The 9387-nt window shown below is 45.4% G+C and overlaps 1 pseudogene; it reads right to left on the reverse strand.

The window, feature by feature from the left end:
• Positions 1 to 2279: 2279 nt before the first annotated feature.
• Positions 2280 to 5742, reverse strand: LOC134730324 (small ribosomal subunit protein uS11-like; annotated as a pseudogene).
• Positions 5743 to 9387: the final 3645 nt, after the last annotated feature.

Here is a 9387-nt window from a genome sequence, read left to right on the forward strand (position 1 = left end):
AATTCTGGCCCCAGCTCTGCCACACATGTGCTGTGTGGTCTTGGCCAAGGCGGGGACTGGACTAGGCGATTGCTGAGATTCCTTGCTCCTCTAAAATTCTGTATGTCTATTACTGGCTACTGTCATTCCTCTCAGTCAGGAGCACATTCTCTCTAGACCTTGGCTGTCTCCTGTAGTAGTAAAATAAGCCATTGCCCACCCAGTAGTTCTCCTTCTCTCTCTTTTTTTTTTTTTTTTTTTTTGAGACGGAGTCTTGCTCTATCAGCCAGGCCAGAGTGCAATGGCGTGATCTCGGCTCACTGCAACCTCCGCCTCCCAGGTTCAAGCATTTTCTCCTGCCTCAACCTCCCAGGTAGCTGGGACTACAGACCCGCGCCACCATGCCCAGCTAGTTTTTGCATTTGTTAGTAGAAATGGGGTTTCACCATGTTAGCCAGGCTGGTCTCAAATTCCTGGCCTCAAGTGATCTGCCCATCTCGGCCTCCCAAAGTGCTGGGATTATAGGGGAGAGCCACGGCGCCCGGTCCATTATTCTTTAGTAACAGAATCCCTGACTTTAAGGTAGCAATGTACCTCCTAAAAGGCCACATTTTCCAGCTTTCCTGGAAGTAAATGCACCCTTTTCTAAATTTTGGCCAGTGAGTTGTAAGTGGATCAGACTTTTCGGAGAGTTCATTTCACCTTCCCCCTTCTTCCTTCCTGCTGCCAGGAAGGAAGTTTTGATGACTACCAAAGGAGAATTTGAAGATGGAACCCACATGCTAACAACGGCGGCACAGAGAGAGGGAGCATGATTCTCAGATGACCGTGGAGCTGGCCTACCCGCCCTGGACTTTCTATCTTTGAACTGCTGGTTTTCTTTTGTTTTGTTTCTGAGATAGGGTCTCACTGTGTTGCCCAGGCTGGAGTATAGTGGCATAATCAGGGCTCACTGCAGACTTGCTTCTTGAGCTCAAGCAATCCTCCCACCTCAGCCTCCAGAGTAGCTGGGACTACAGGCACATGTGACCATGCCCAGCTAATTAAAAAAAAAAAACTGTAGAGAGGAGGAGTGGGGGTGAGGATTTTACTGTGTTGCCCAGGGTAGTCTTGAACTCCTGGGATCAAGTGATCCTCACTCGTCAGCCTCCCAGGGTGTTGAGATTACAGGCATGAGCCGCTGAGCTCAGCCCCAAACTGCTTTCATGTGGGAGAAAAATAAACCCTTAGATATTAGGCCTTTATCCTTTTGGATTTTTTTTTTCTACATGAAGGCAAACTAGTTCTTATGGATACACCTTCAAACTCTTCACTCTTTATTTTTCTGGCTGTAATATTTCCCTTAAACTGTGGTGGTAAATTTGTTATGGCCTGCCGGACAAATTGATAACCTGCTGGCACCTCCAAGTCAATATGTACAGTGCCGGATTCATAATCACTCCTGGGAAACTGTTTCCCCTGTGTTCCCTGTTGCTGTAAATGGCAACACCACTTTACCTGTCACTAGTGATTAAAAACCCGGTGTTATCTTTCATCCTCTTATTCATTCAGTTACCAAATCTTTCAGATTCTCCGTTCATTAATCTAACATTTTAAGAGCATATTATCTCAAGAGATGATTGATGCTGAGGATACAAGAATAAGCCAAACAACAGATATTTACCCCTTGTCAGGAAGCTTACAATCAAGACAGGCATTACTTAAATAATCATGCAAACAATTGTAAAATTGCCACTGGGTCAAGTGCTACAGAGAAAAGGTACTGAGAATACACACTGAGCTAAAATCTGAAGGATGAATGGAACCTAATGTGGTAGAGAGTAGGGAAGGCAGTCACACTTCTGGCAGAGTAAACAGCAGGTGAGAAGGAAAGGGCTGATATACTCCATGAGTGAAAAGAAGGCTGTTGGCTGAAGCTCTAGGAGCCAAAGAGGCAAAGGCACGATGCAGACCGTGCTGACTTTGAGCTTCCTTTCAAACCAATGGGAAGCCATTTGAAAGGTTTTAAGCAGCAAAGGGAGGGCTGGCAGTGACCTGATCACTCTGCACTGCCCTTCCTCTTTCTTTCCTCCTCTTTTCTTGATTCCCCCTGCTGCTGCGCTCATTTTCTCTCCCCTGCCTTCTCTTCCTGAACTCCCCCTCCACAGGCTGGGGATCATTCTTCAAATCCCAGTGTTGATCATTTGACTCCCATTATTCGTTTTGTTGTTGTTGTTGTTTACACATGAAGCCAATTTATTAACAGACAATATTTTGAGGACTCCTGCTCCCAGGCGGTGACCATGGCAATCCTCCTTCCTCTAGTGCTGTCGGAGGGGAATGGGAGTGACATCCTCGATCTGCCCCAATCTTCATCCCCAAGCAGGCAAGGGTTCTGAGGGCCAACTGGGCCCTAGGTCCAGGGTGCTTGGTCCTATTTCCTGCTGTGGCCTGGAGTTTGCACATGTGTAGGGCAGTAATGCCCCAGCTCCTTGCACTGCTGGGCCACCTCCTGGGCAGCCGACATGGCAGTGTGTGGTGAGGATTCATCCTGTCAGCTTTCATCTTCATCCTGGCAGCCACATGGCAGGTAGTTCCCTTGCCAGAAACATCAGTGACATGGACAAAGGTGTCATTGAAGGAGACAAAGATGTGGCAGGCACCAAATACATTCTCTCCTTCAACCACCTGAGGTCCGAGGCTGATGACCTGTTCTTCCTTTTTCTTCTTCCTCTTGGAAGGACCATTTCTGTGCACTGTCTCCAGACTACATAAGGGGAAGAGGATCCATTCTTAAAAGCCTCCACAAGCTCCTCACTTCCTACTAAATGCAATCCAACTTGCCAAACCAGAGTTCAAGGGCTCTTCAAGGAGGCCCTAGCCACCGGTGCAGCCTTCATTGCCTGCCACTCCCCCTATGCACCCTAAGTGCTGCAGCCAAGCCGTGCAGTCCTGCGCTTTCCAACTCACACCTTCCTCACACCCTCCCCAGGGCAGGAATGCCATTTTCTTGAAGGGCCTTTTGTCCTTAAAGACCCAGCTCAAACTCAACTGCTCTTTCCAACCCAGAGCCATCCATCCCTTCTTCCTGTGTCTGAGCACTGTAAATGCTCCTCGTGGGGAACCTGCTACTCTGTGTTTGGGCAGAAGCCTTATCTCCCGAATCAACTTGTTGACAGGAGGATCCTGGCTTCCTTTTTGTACCCAAGAGGGCTCACTGTGCCCTACTTAGACAAGGGGCTTAGGAAATGTCAACTGAAGCAACAAATGAATGACACTCAAATAAGTGGGTGAATAGTATCCAGGGTCACACTTGGCACAATTCTTTTGCAGTTGATGTCCACGATATATCTTCAACATGATGCTGGTAACATGCAGGCTGACGTGGGACACAGACTACCTGTGTTCAACTCTCAGCTTGTCCACAAGCTACCTGTGTGACCATGGACAAGTTGCCTCATTTCTCTGTGCCCCAGTTTCCCTATCTGTAAAATGGGGGCAATAGTTTACCAGTGTCCTGCGGAGATAAGCAAATTAATTCACATGAGGCACTTAGAAAAGTGCCAGTCATGGAGTGAGTACTCAATAAAAGTCTTCATCATCATCTCATCATTCCTGCTTAGAATGACTCTCACTGTGGGAGAATGCCTGCTGTGACCCAGTGACCTACAAAATAACACTTGGGCTCAGACTTTGGGGCAGCATGAACTATCAACCGTCTAGGAGGGAGCCACCCAGCAACTCTCTATCTTAAAAAAATGCACCTGTCACGTCCTCCGTCTTGTCCCACAGACTTCCAGTTTGTGCTTTTTCAGCTACTGGACTGTGAACTCCTCAAGTGCAGAGACTGCAATAGTAACAACCAGCATGACAGAATCCTAACCACACTCTAGGCATTCTCAATAGATACGAGCATTCGTATCTATTAACTCAAGTCGTTTTTCCAAAAGTCTTGTGGGGGACCTGGGGCACCAAGAGGTTAGGTAACCTGTCCAGAGGCACAGAAGCAGCTTCAAACCCAGACAGTCTGGCTCCAGGGGCCATTGGCTTTTCTGCAATATCTCACCTCCTCTGTGCCTGGTGCATAGTAGGCACTCAGGAAAATGTTTCCTGAATAAGTGAATCCCAGTGGCATCTTGAGGGAAGCCTTCTAGTATTTTCTCTGTCCAGGATTTCTGACTAGCTTCCTCTCCCACTGACCCTTCCACTGCAGCTGATAAATGCTCCCTCTCTTTTCAGGAAACCATTGCATGCTCCCTCTGGGCTGCTGGAGGAAGTCATCCTGTGTAACTCCACGCTGTGGTCCACTTCCAGACCCTTCTCACTTTCTCTTTCTTAGAAAGAGATAGGTGGAGACTCCAACACACTCCTCAAAATGAAAATTGCTTTGCTAGGCTGGTGGAATCCAAAATGATTTTTTAAAAAATTTAACTGGATTTTATTTGCAATATACATTTTTTTACTCTGTGAAATATGTATATGTTAATTGTAGAAATTATAGCAACTACAGAAGTATACAAGGAAAGGAATTTAAAATGGAGGTTAGTTTTGCTCTTTACTCAAAATATTCTTTCATGTTAAATGATCCTTACAGCAAAAACATGAAAAGAATCTAAGTGATTAGACATTATGCATTATGGGAAGAAAAAATGTTTCCAGTTCTGCCTTGTTCCCATTTAGCTTTTCAGGGTCTTGACAACTGCCTTAACATCCTCCTCTCCTGCCCTAACTGGTGAATTGAGCCACAAGGTGAATACAGAGGCCCAGAAAGTTCCCTGATTCTCCCATAGTTTCCAAAGGGAAATGGGCAAAGTGTTCAGCCTGGATTAAAGGAATGCATGCAGAAAAAACCTGTACCTTCCATACCAAGAAGCAAATCTTTGAGGGTTTTCTACCTCCCCTTTCAGGATCCTTTCTCTTTCCTATAAAAAATGGTGCTGGTCACATACACCTCAATATATTTTGTTCAGTTTTGCAAATGATTTTCAAGCAACATTTATGCTGTAAGAATATTAGACCTAAAATTAGGATTTTTCTGTTTTGGTTCTTAATATTTCTTCTTTGGTTAATAAAAACGTATTCACCCTATTTTTTTTTTAAAAAAAACATATACTACAAGGCAATATGTATGTGTTGTAGAACATTTGGAAAATATTAAAAATGCACAAAGAAGGAAATGAAAAGCATTAGTAAAGCCACCATCCAGAGAACCTGGCTCATTCTCAACTTCTGACTCTCTAGATGTGGATAAGTAAGTACAGAGGGAAAGAAACACGTGCATGGTGGATACCTCTGCATTGGGCTGCTCCCGAGTGCCCGGCATCTGTTCCTAGCACTCCATTCCCTTTAGAAACTGCTTTCCCCTGTATCTCCTCCCCACTGCCAACCACCTAACCACCCACCACCCACCCATCCACTCACCCACCTGCAGGAGTAGAGAAAAGTGTCAGGCCCACTCCATCCCTGTACGCATTTTTACTGGGTTAGGCATAAAACCCAGATAGTCTAATCAAATTCCTCTGGTAGTTGGGGGGGAGCTTTTAAATATTAGACCCAGGGAAGGAGTTTCCCTTCTACTCTGGTGGTAAAGACAGAAGACTCCTGGAGCTCCCAGCTGCAATAATTACAGCCCTGTAGAGAAAGCTGGTCCCAGAGAATGAATGAAAGACAAAATACTGGAGAAGCCTGATGGGGTTTGAGTCCCTGGTCTCATTGTTACTCATGTCAGTTTTACCTGGTTCTGGTTGTCCCTGGAATTGGCAACTTCTTGCCCTTTCCAAGCATGATGACATGAGCCAATAAGTTTCCTTTTGGTCTGGACTAGTTTGAGTTGGACATTTTCTCGCTGGAACCAAGAGTCTTGTTTAAACAAACACACCACTATTACACTTACAGAGAGACAATTAGAAGTGTATTTATTTAGTGTATATATAACACTATATGTATGTGTGTGTGTGTGTGTATATATATATATATATTTTTTTTAATGCAAAGAAAAGTGTTGGGCCTCATGTCACTGGCTCTGGATAAGGCCAAATGTATGGGTGGAGCTGCCCCTCCTCCCGCGGTTGACCCAGTTAGCTCCTAGCATTTTCACGGCTCTTGTGGGAGTCAGCATGTGTGCCCTGATGCTGTGGGAGCGTGGGTCCAAGTTTAGGGTCTGTGATTCACACTGTCTCTCTGGAACTGGGCTTTCTAACCTAACAGGGAAACTGGGCAATGCTGACAAAAAGAAGGTATTGGCTATCTAGTGTCCTTCCAGCCTTGCACTTTCAGGCCACACTGACCCCTGTTCACTGTGCAGCCAGCGGCCAGTAAAGGCAGACTGCATAGCTCAGCTCTGTTGTGGAAACCGCCTCTCCTCACCTCATTCCTGCCCCTTTCCAGTCTGCCTCTGTTTCCCTGTCACCTCTAATTTATATTCCAGATTTTGACCCCTCCCCTGCCCCTTTGGTTTTAACAACGCATCTTGGTTTTAACAACGAATCTTAGTTTTTCCTGTTTAACCCACATCCTCCCACCCTGCTTCTCTTGCTCATGCTCTGGACGCCCCTGGAACACTGATCCTGACGTGAATTCATGTGGCTGCTTCCTTAGAATCTTCATCTCAGTTGCCGGAAGGCAGAGGGTCTGACAGTACAAGCCAAGAGGAAGCATGGGGTTCCCTTGGGAATGGGACGGGGTGGGTTATGAACGGAAAGGCACCTTCATGCCAGGTAAAAAGCAATCAATTGGCACTTGTAACAAGATAGAGGTATTTCTGCATGGATTTCATGGAGTTAAGAGGTAAGTGGGTCTTAGCCCATTAACTGGCTTAGTTGGTCTCAGTGACATTCGGAGGTGCTGGGGAACATCTCAGGAAGGATTTACAGTGCCTCTTATTTTGTGAATCTGTCTTCCTGCCCAGAGAAGAAACAATCCTTCTCTTGTGCCTGTATTATCACCTAAAATAGATGCTTTCCTCTTTTTCTTAATAAAACTTGAATTTCCTTTCTCTGTGGACCCTCCAGAGGGCAAAGAAGAGAAGCTCAGATCTGGGTTGGAAAGACCCGCTTCGAGCATTTTAATGATCAGTTAGGCTCCATCCCCAGTTTTCCTTCACCTTCCAAATTGGGGCCACTTTCTCTCCACCTCCACTTGCTTGTTAGTTCAATTATGATCGTTCTCTGCTTCCTTCCATATTGGATTTAATGTAGCTAAAAATACAATACAATACACACAATAGGACAATATGAAATAATGATAAAGAATGACATCAGGATCCATTAGATGGAAAGTGAGGAAAATGCAATTAAACCAGGAAACTTGGGAGAAAATGGTGATGGAAGATGAACAATACCATATTTGAGTTCTGCACTCACTGATGATAAAGACTGATTAGGTACTTAAGGAAAGATGATATGTAACTCCTAGCTCATTAAATAATTGGTTTTTCCGTTATTATTGAGCGTGCAGTAGCGCCAAGCACTTTTCAGGATACAGAGATGAGTAAGACTGATCCCTATCCTCAAGGTGCTCAGTCTAATCTGCTCCCATTTTAACCTCATGCTTTGAGAGTAGTCATACATTTCTACGTGTCTGATCCACCTACAACCCATTCAGTCCCATGGCTCATGACTCATGTAGTTGGTAAAACTAGTTCTACCACCTACTACAGACTACTGGACCAGGGGTCTATGTCCAAGCCAAAGAGCGTATAGGCACTGGGATTCAGGGAGGTCAAATATCCACAATGTTCCTTGACACGAAACTACCTAATATATTTCCTCGATATTGCATGAAGACACACCAATTTGGGCAGATCACATTTTCCAACGGTGCCTGCAACAAATCCCTTATCCCACTTGCTCTTCTCATAATGTGGCTTTGACACGCCTCCAAGGACAGGTGGGGTTTATGTCCTTTCCACCTTGAACCTAGGTAGACTTTGTAACTGTCTCAAACAATAAAGTATGGCAGAAGTGATGTGATGTGATTTCTGAGTCTAGATTATAAAAATACTATGCATTTCCACTTTGCTCTCTTGGGACACTTGCTCTTGGAACTCAGCTGCCATGCTGTGAAGAAGCCCAAGGAGTCTATGGAGAGGCCCACATCGTAAAAGCCAAGGCCGCTGGACCACAGGCTTGGCTGGGCTCCTATCCGACAGCCAGCACAAACTTGCCAGCCATGTGAGTCATCTGAAAGTGGGACCCCCAGATCCAGTTGAACTGCCCAGCCAATGCCGTGTGGGAGAGAGTTGAACCATTTGCACTGAGCCTCATGCAAATTGCAGATTTGTGTGAAAAATAAATTGAGTGTTGTTGTTTTAAGCTGCTAAGTTTTGAGGTGTTTAAGCAGCAATAGACTGCTGAAACACCCATCCAATCAGGTTTTCTCTCTTGGAAAGTGTGAACACTGGATGCCTCCAGGGGTGGGCCACTTGAGCTCAGGCTGAATCCCAAGCAATGCTGATTTTGCTGTTCTCCACAGTCCTATATACATTCTAGGCTGGAGTATCCTGCAAGCCAGCAAGACTATGGCTGTGAAGAGGCAACATGCCAGTCTGCTTGAATGTCTTTCCAATTCTAGCACTAAACACACCTGTCTCTAACTTGAGAGTCCCTGGACATGCCTCTCCACTGCAACCTTAAAGAGGATCATATGCTGTTTATGTCAGCTCTAGTAAGTGGGAATTTTATTTTTTCACCTAGTGACCAAACCTTTACCAGCACTTAGATTTTAAAACTAGGCTTTTTACTTATCACCCCTATTCTAAGCCCTGGCTTTTTTCTCAGCATGATAGACCATTACTTCTGGGCCTAGGGTCCTGCCTTCACTGCCTCTGTTCCTTCTTATCTCAGCCTGCAGCCTCTGTTACTTCTTATCTCAGGCTATGCTCACCTTAAGGCATCCTTGACAATGACTGAAACTTTTTTTGTTTTTTTTTTGTTGTTTTTTTTTTTTAGACAAGGCTACAAGGCTGGAGTACAATGGTGTGATCTCATCTCACTGTAACCTCCGCCTCCCAGGTTCAAGTGATTCTCCTGCCTCAGCCTCCTGAGTAGCTGGGATTACAGGTACGTGCCACTATGCCTGGCTAATTTTTGTATTTTTAGTTGAGACGGGTGTTTCACCATGTTGGCCAGGCTGGTCTCAAACTCCTGACCTCAGGTGATCCGCCTGCCTCGGCCTCCCAAAGTGGTGGGATTACAGGTGTGAGCCACTGCACCCCGCCAAGTGATGCCTTTTAAAACACTTTCCTACGGCTAGTTATTGGGGATGCAGTACAGTGCAGTGCAGTGATTAAAAACTTGTGCTTTGGAGTTGGAGAGACATGGAACAAGGTATAAGTTCTCTAAACCTACCTCATAAGTAATTACTAGGATTAAAATGAGTTGATGAATGTTTAGTGTTTAGCACCTTCTGGCCAGGGTGGCTACCTCTTCA

Source organism: Pan paniscus, chromosome 3 (genome assembly GCF_029289425.2).
Source record: "Pan paniscus chromosome 3, NHGRI_mPanPan1-v2.0_pri, whole genome shotgun sequence".
NCBI lineage: Eukaryota > Metazoa > Chordata > Mammalia > Primates > Hominidae > Pan > Pan paniscus.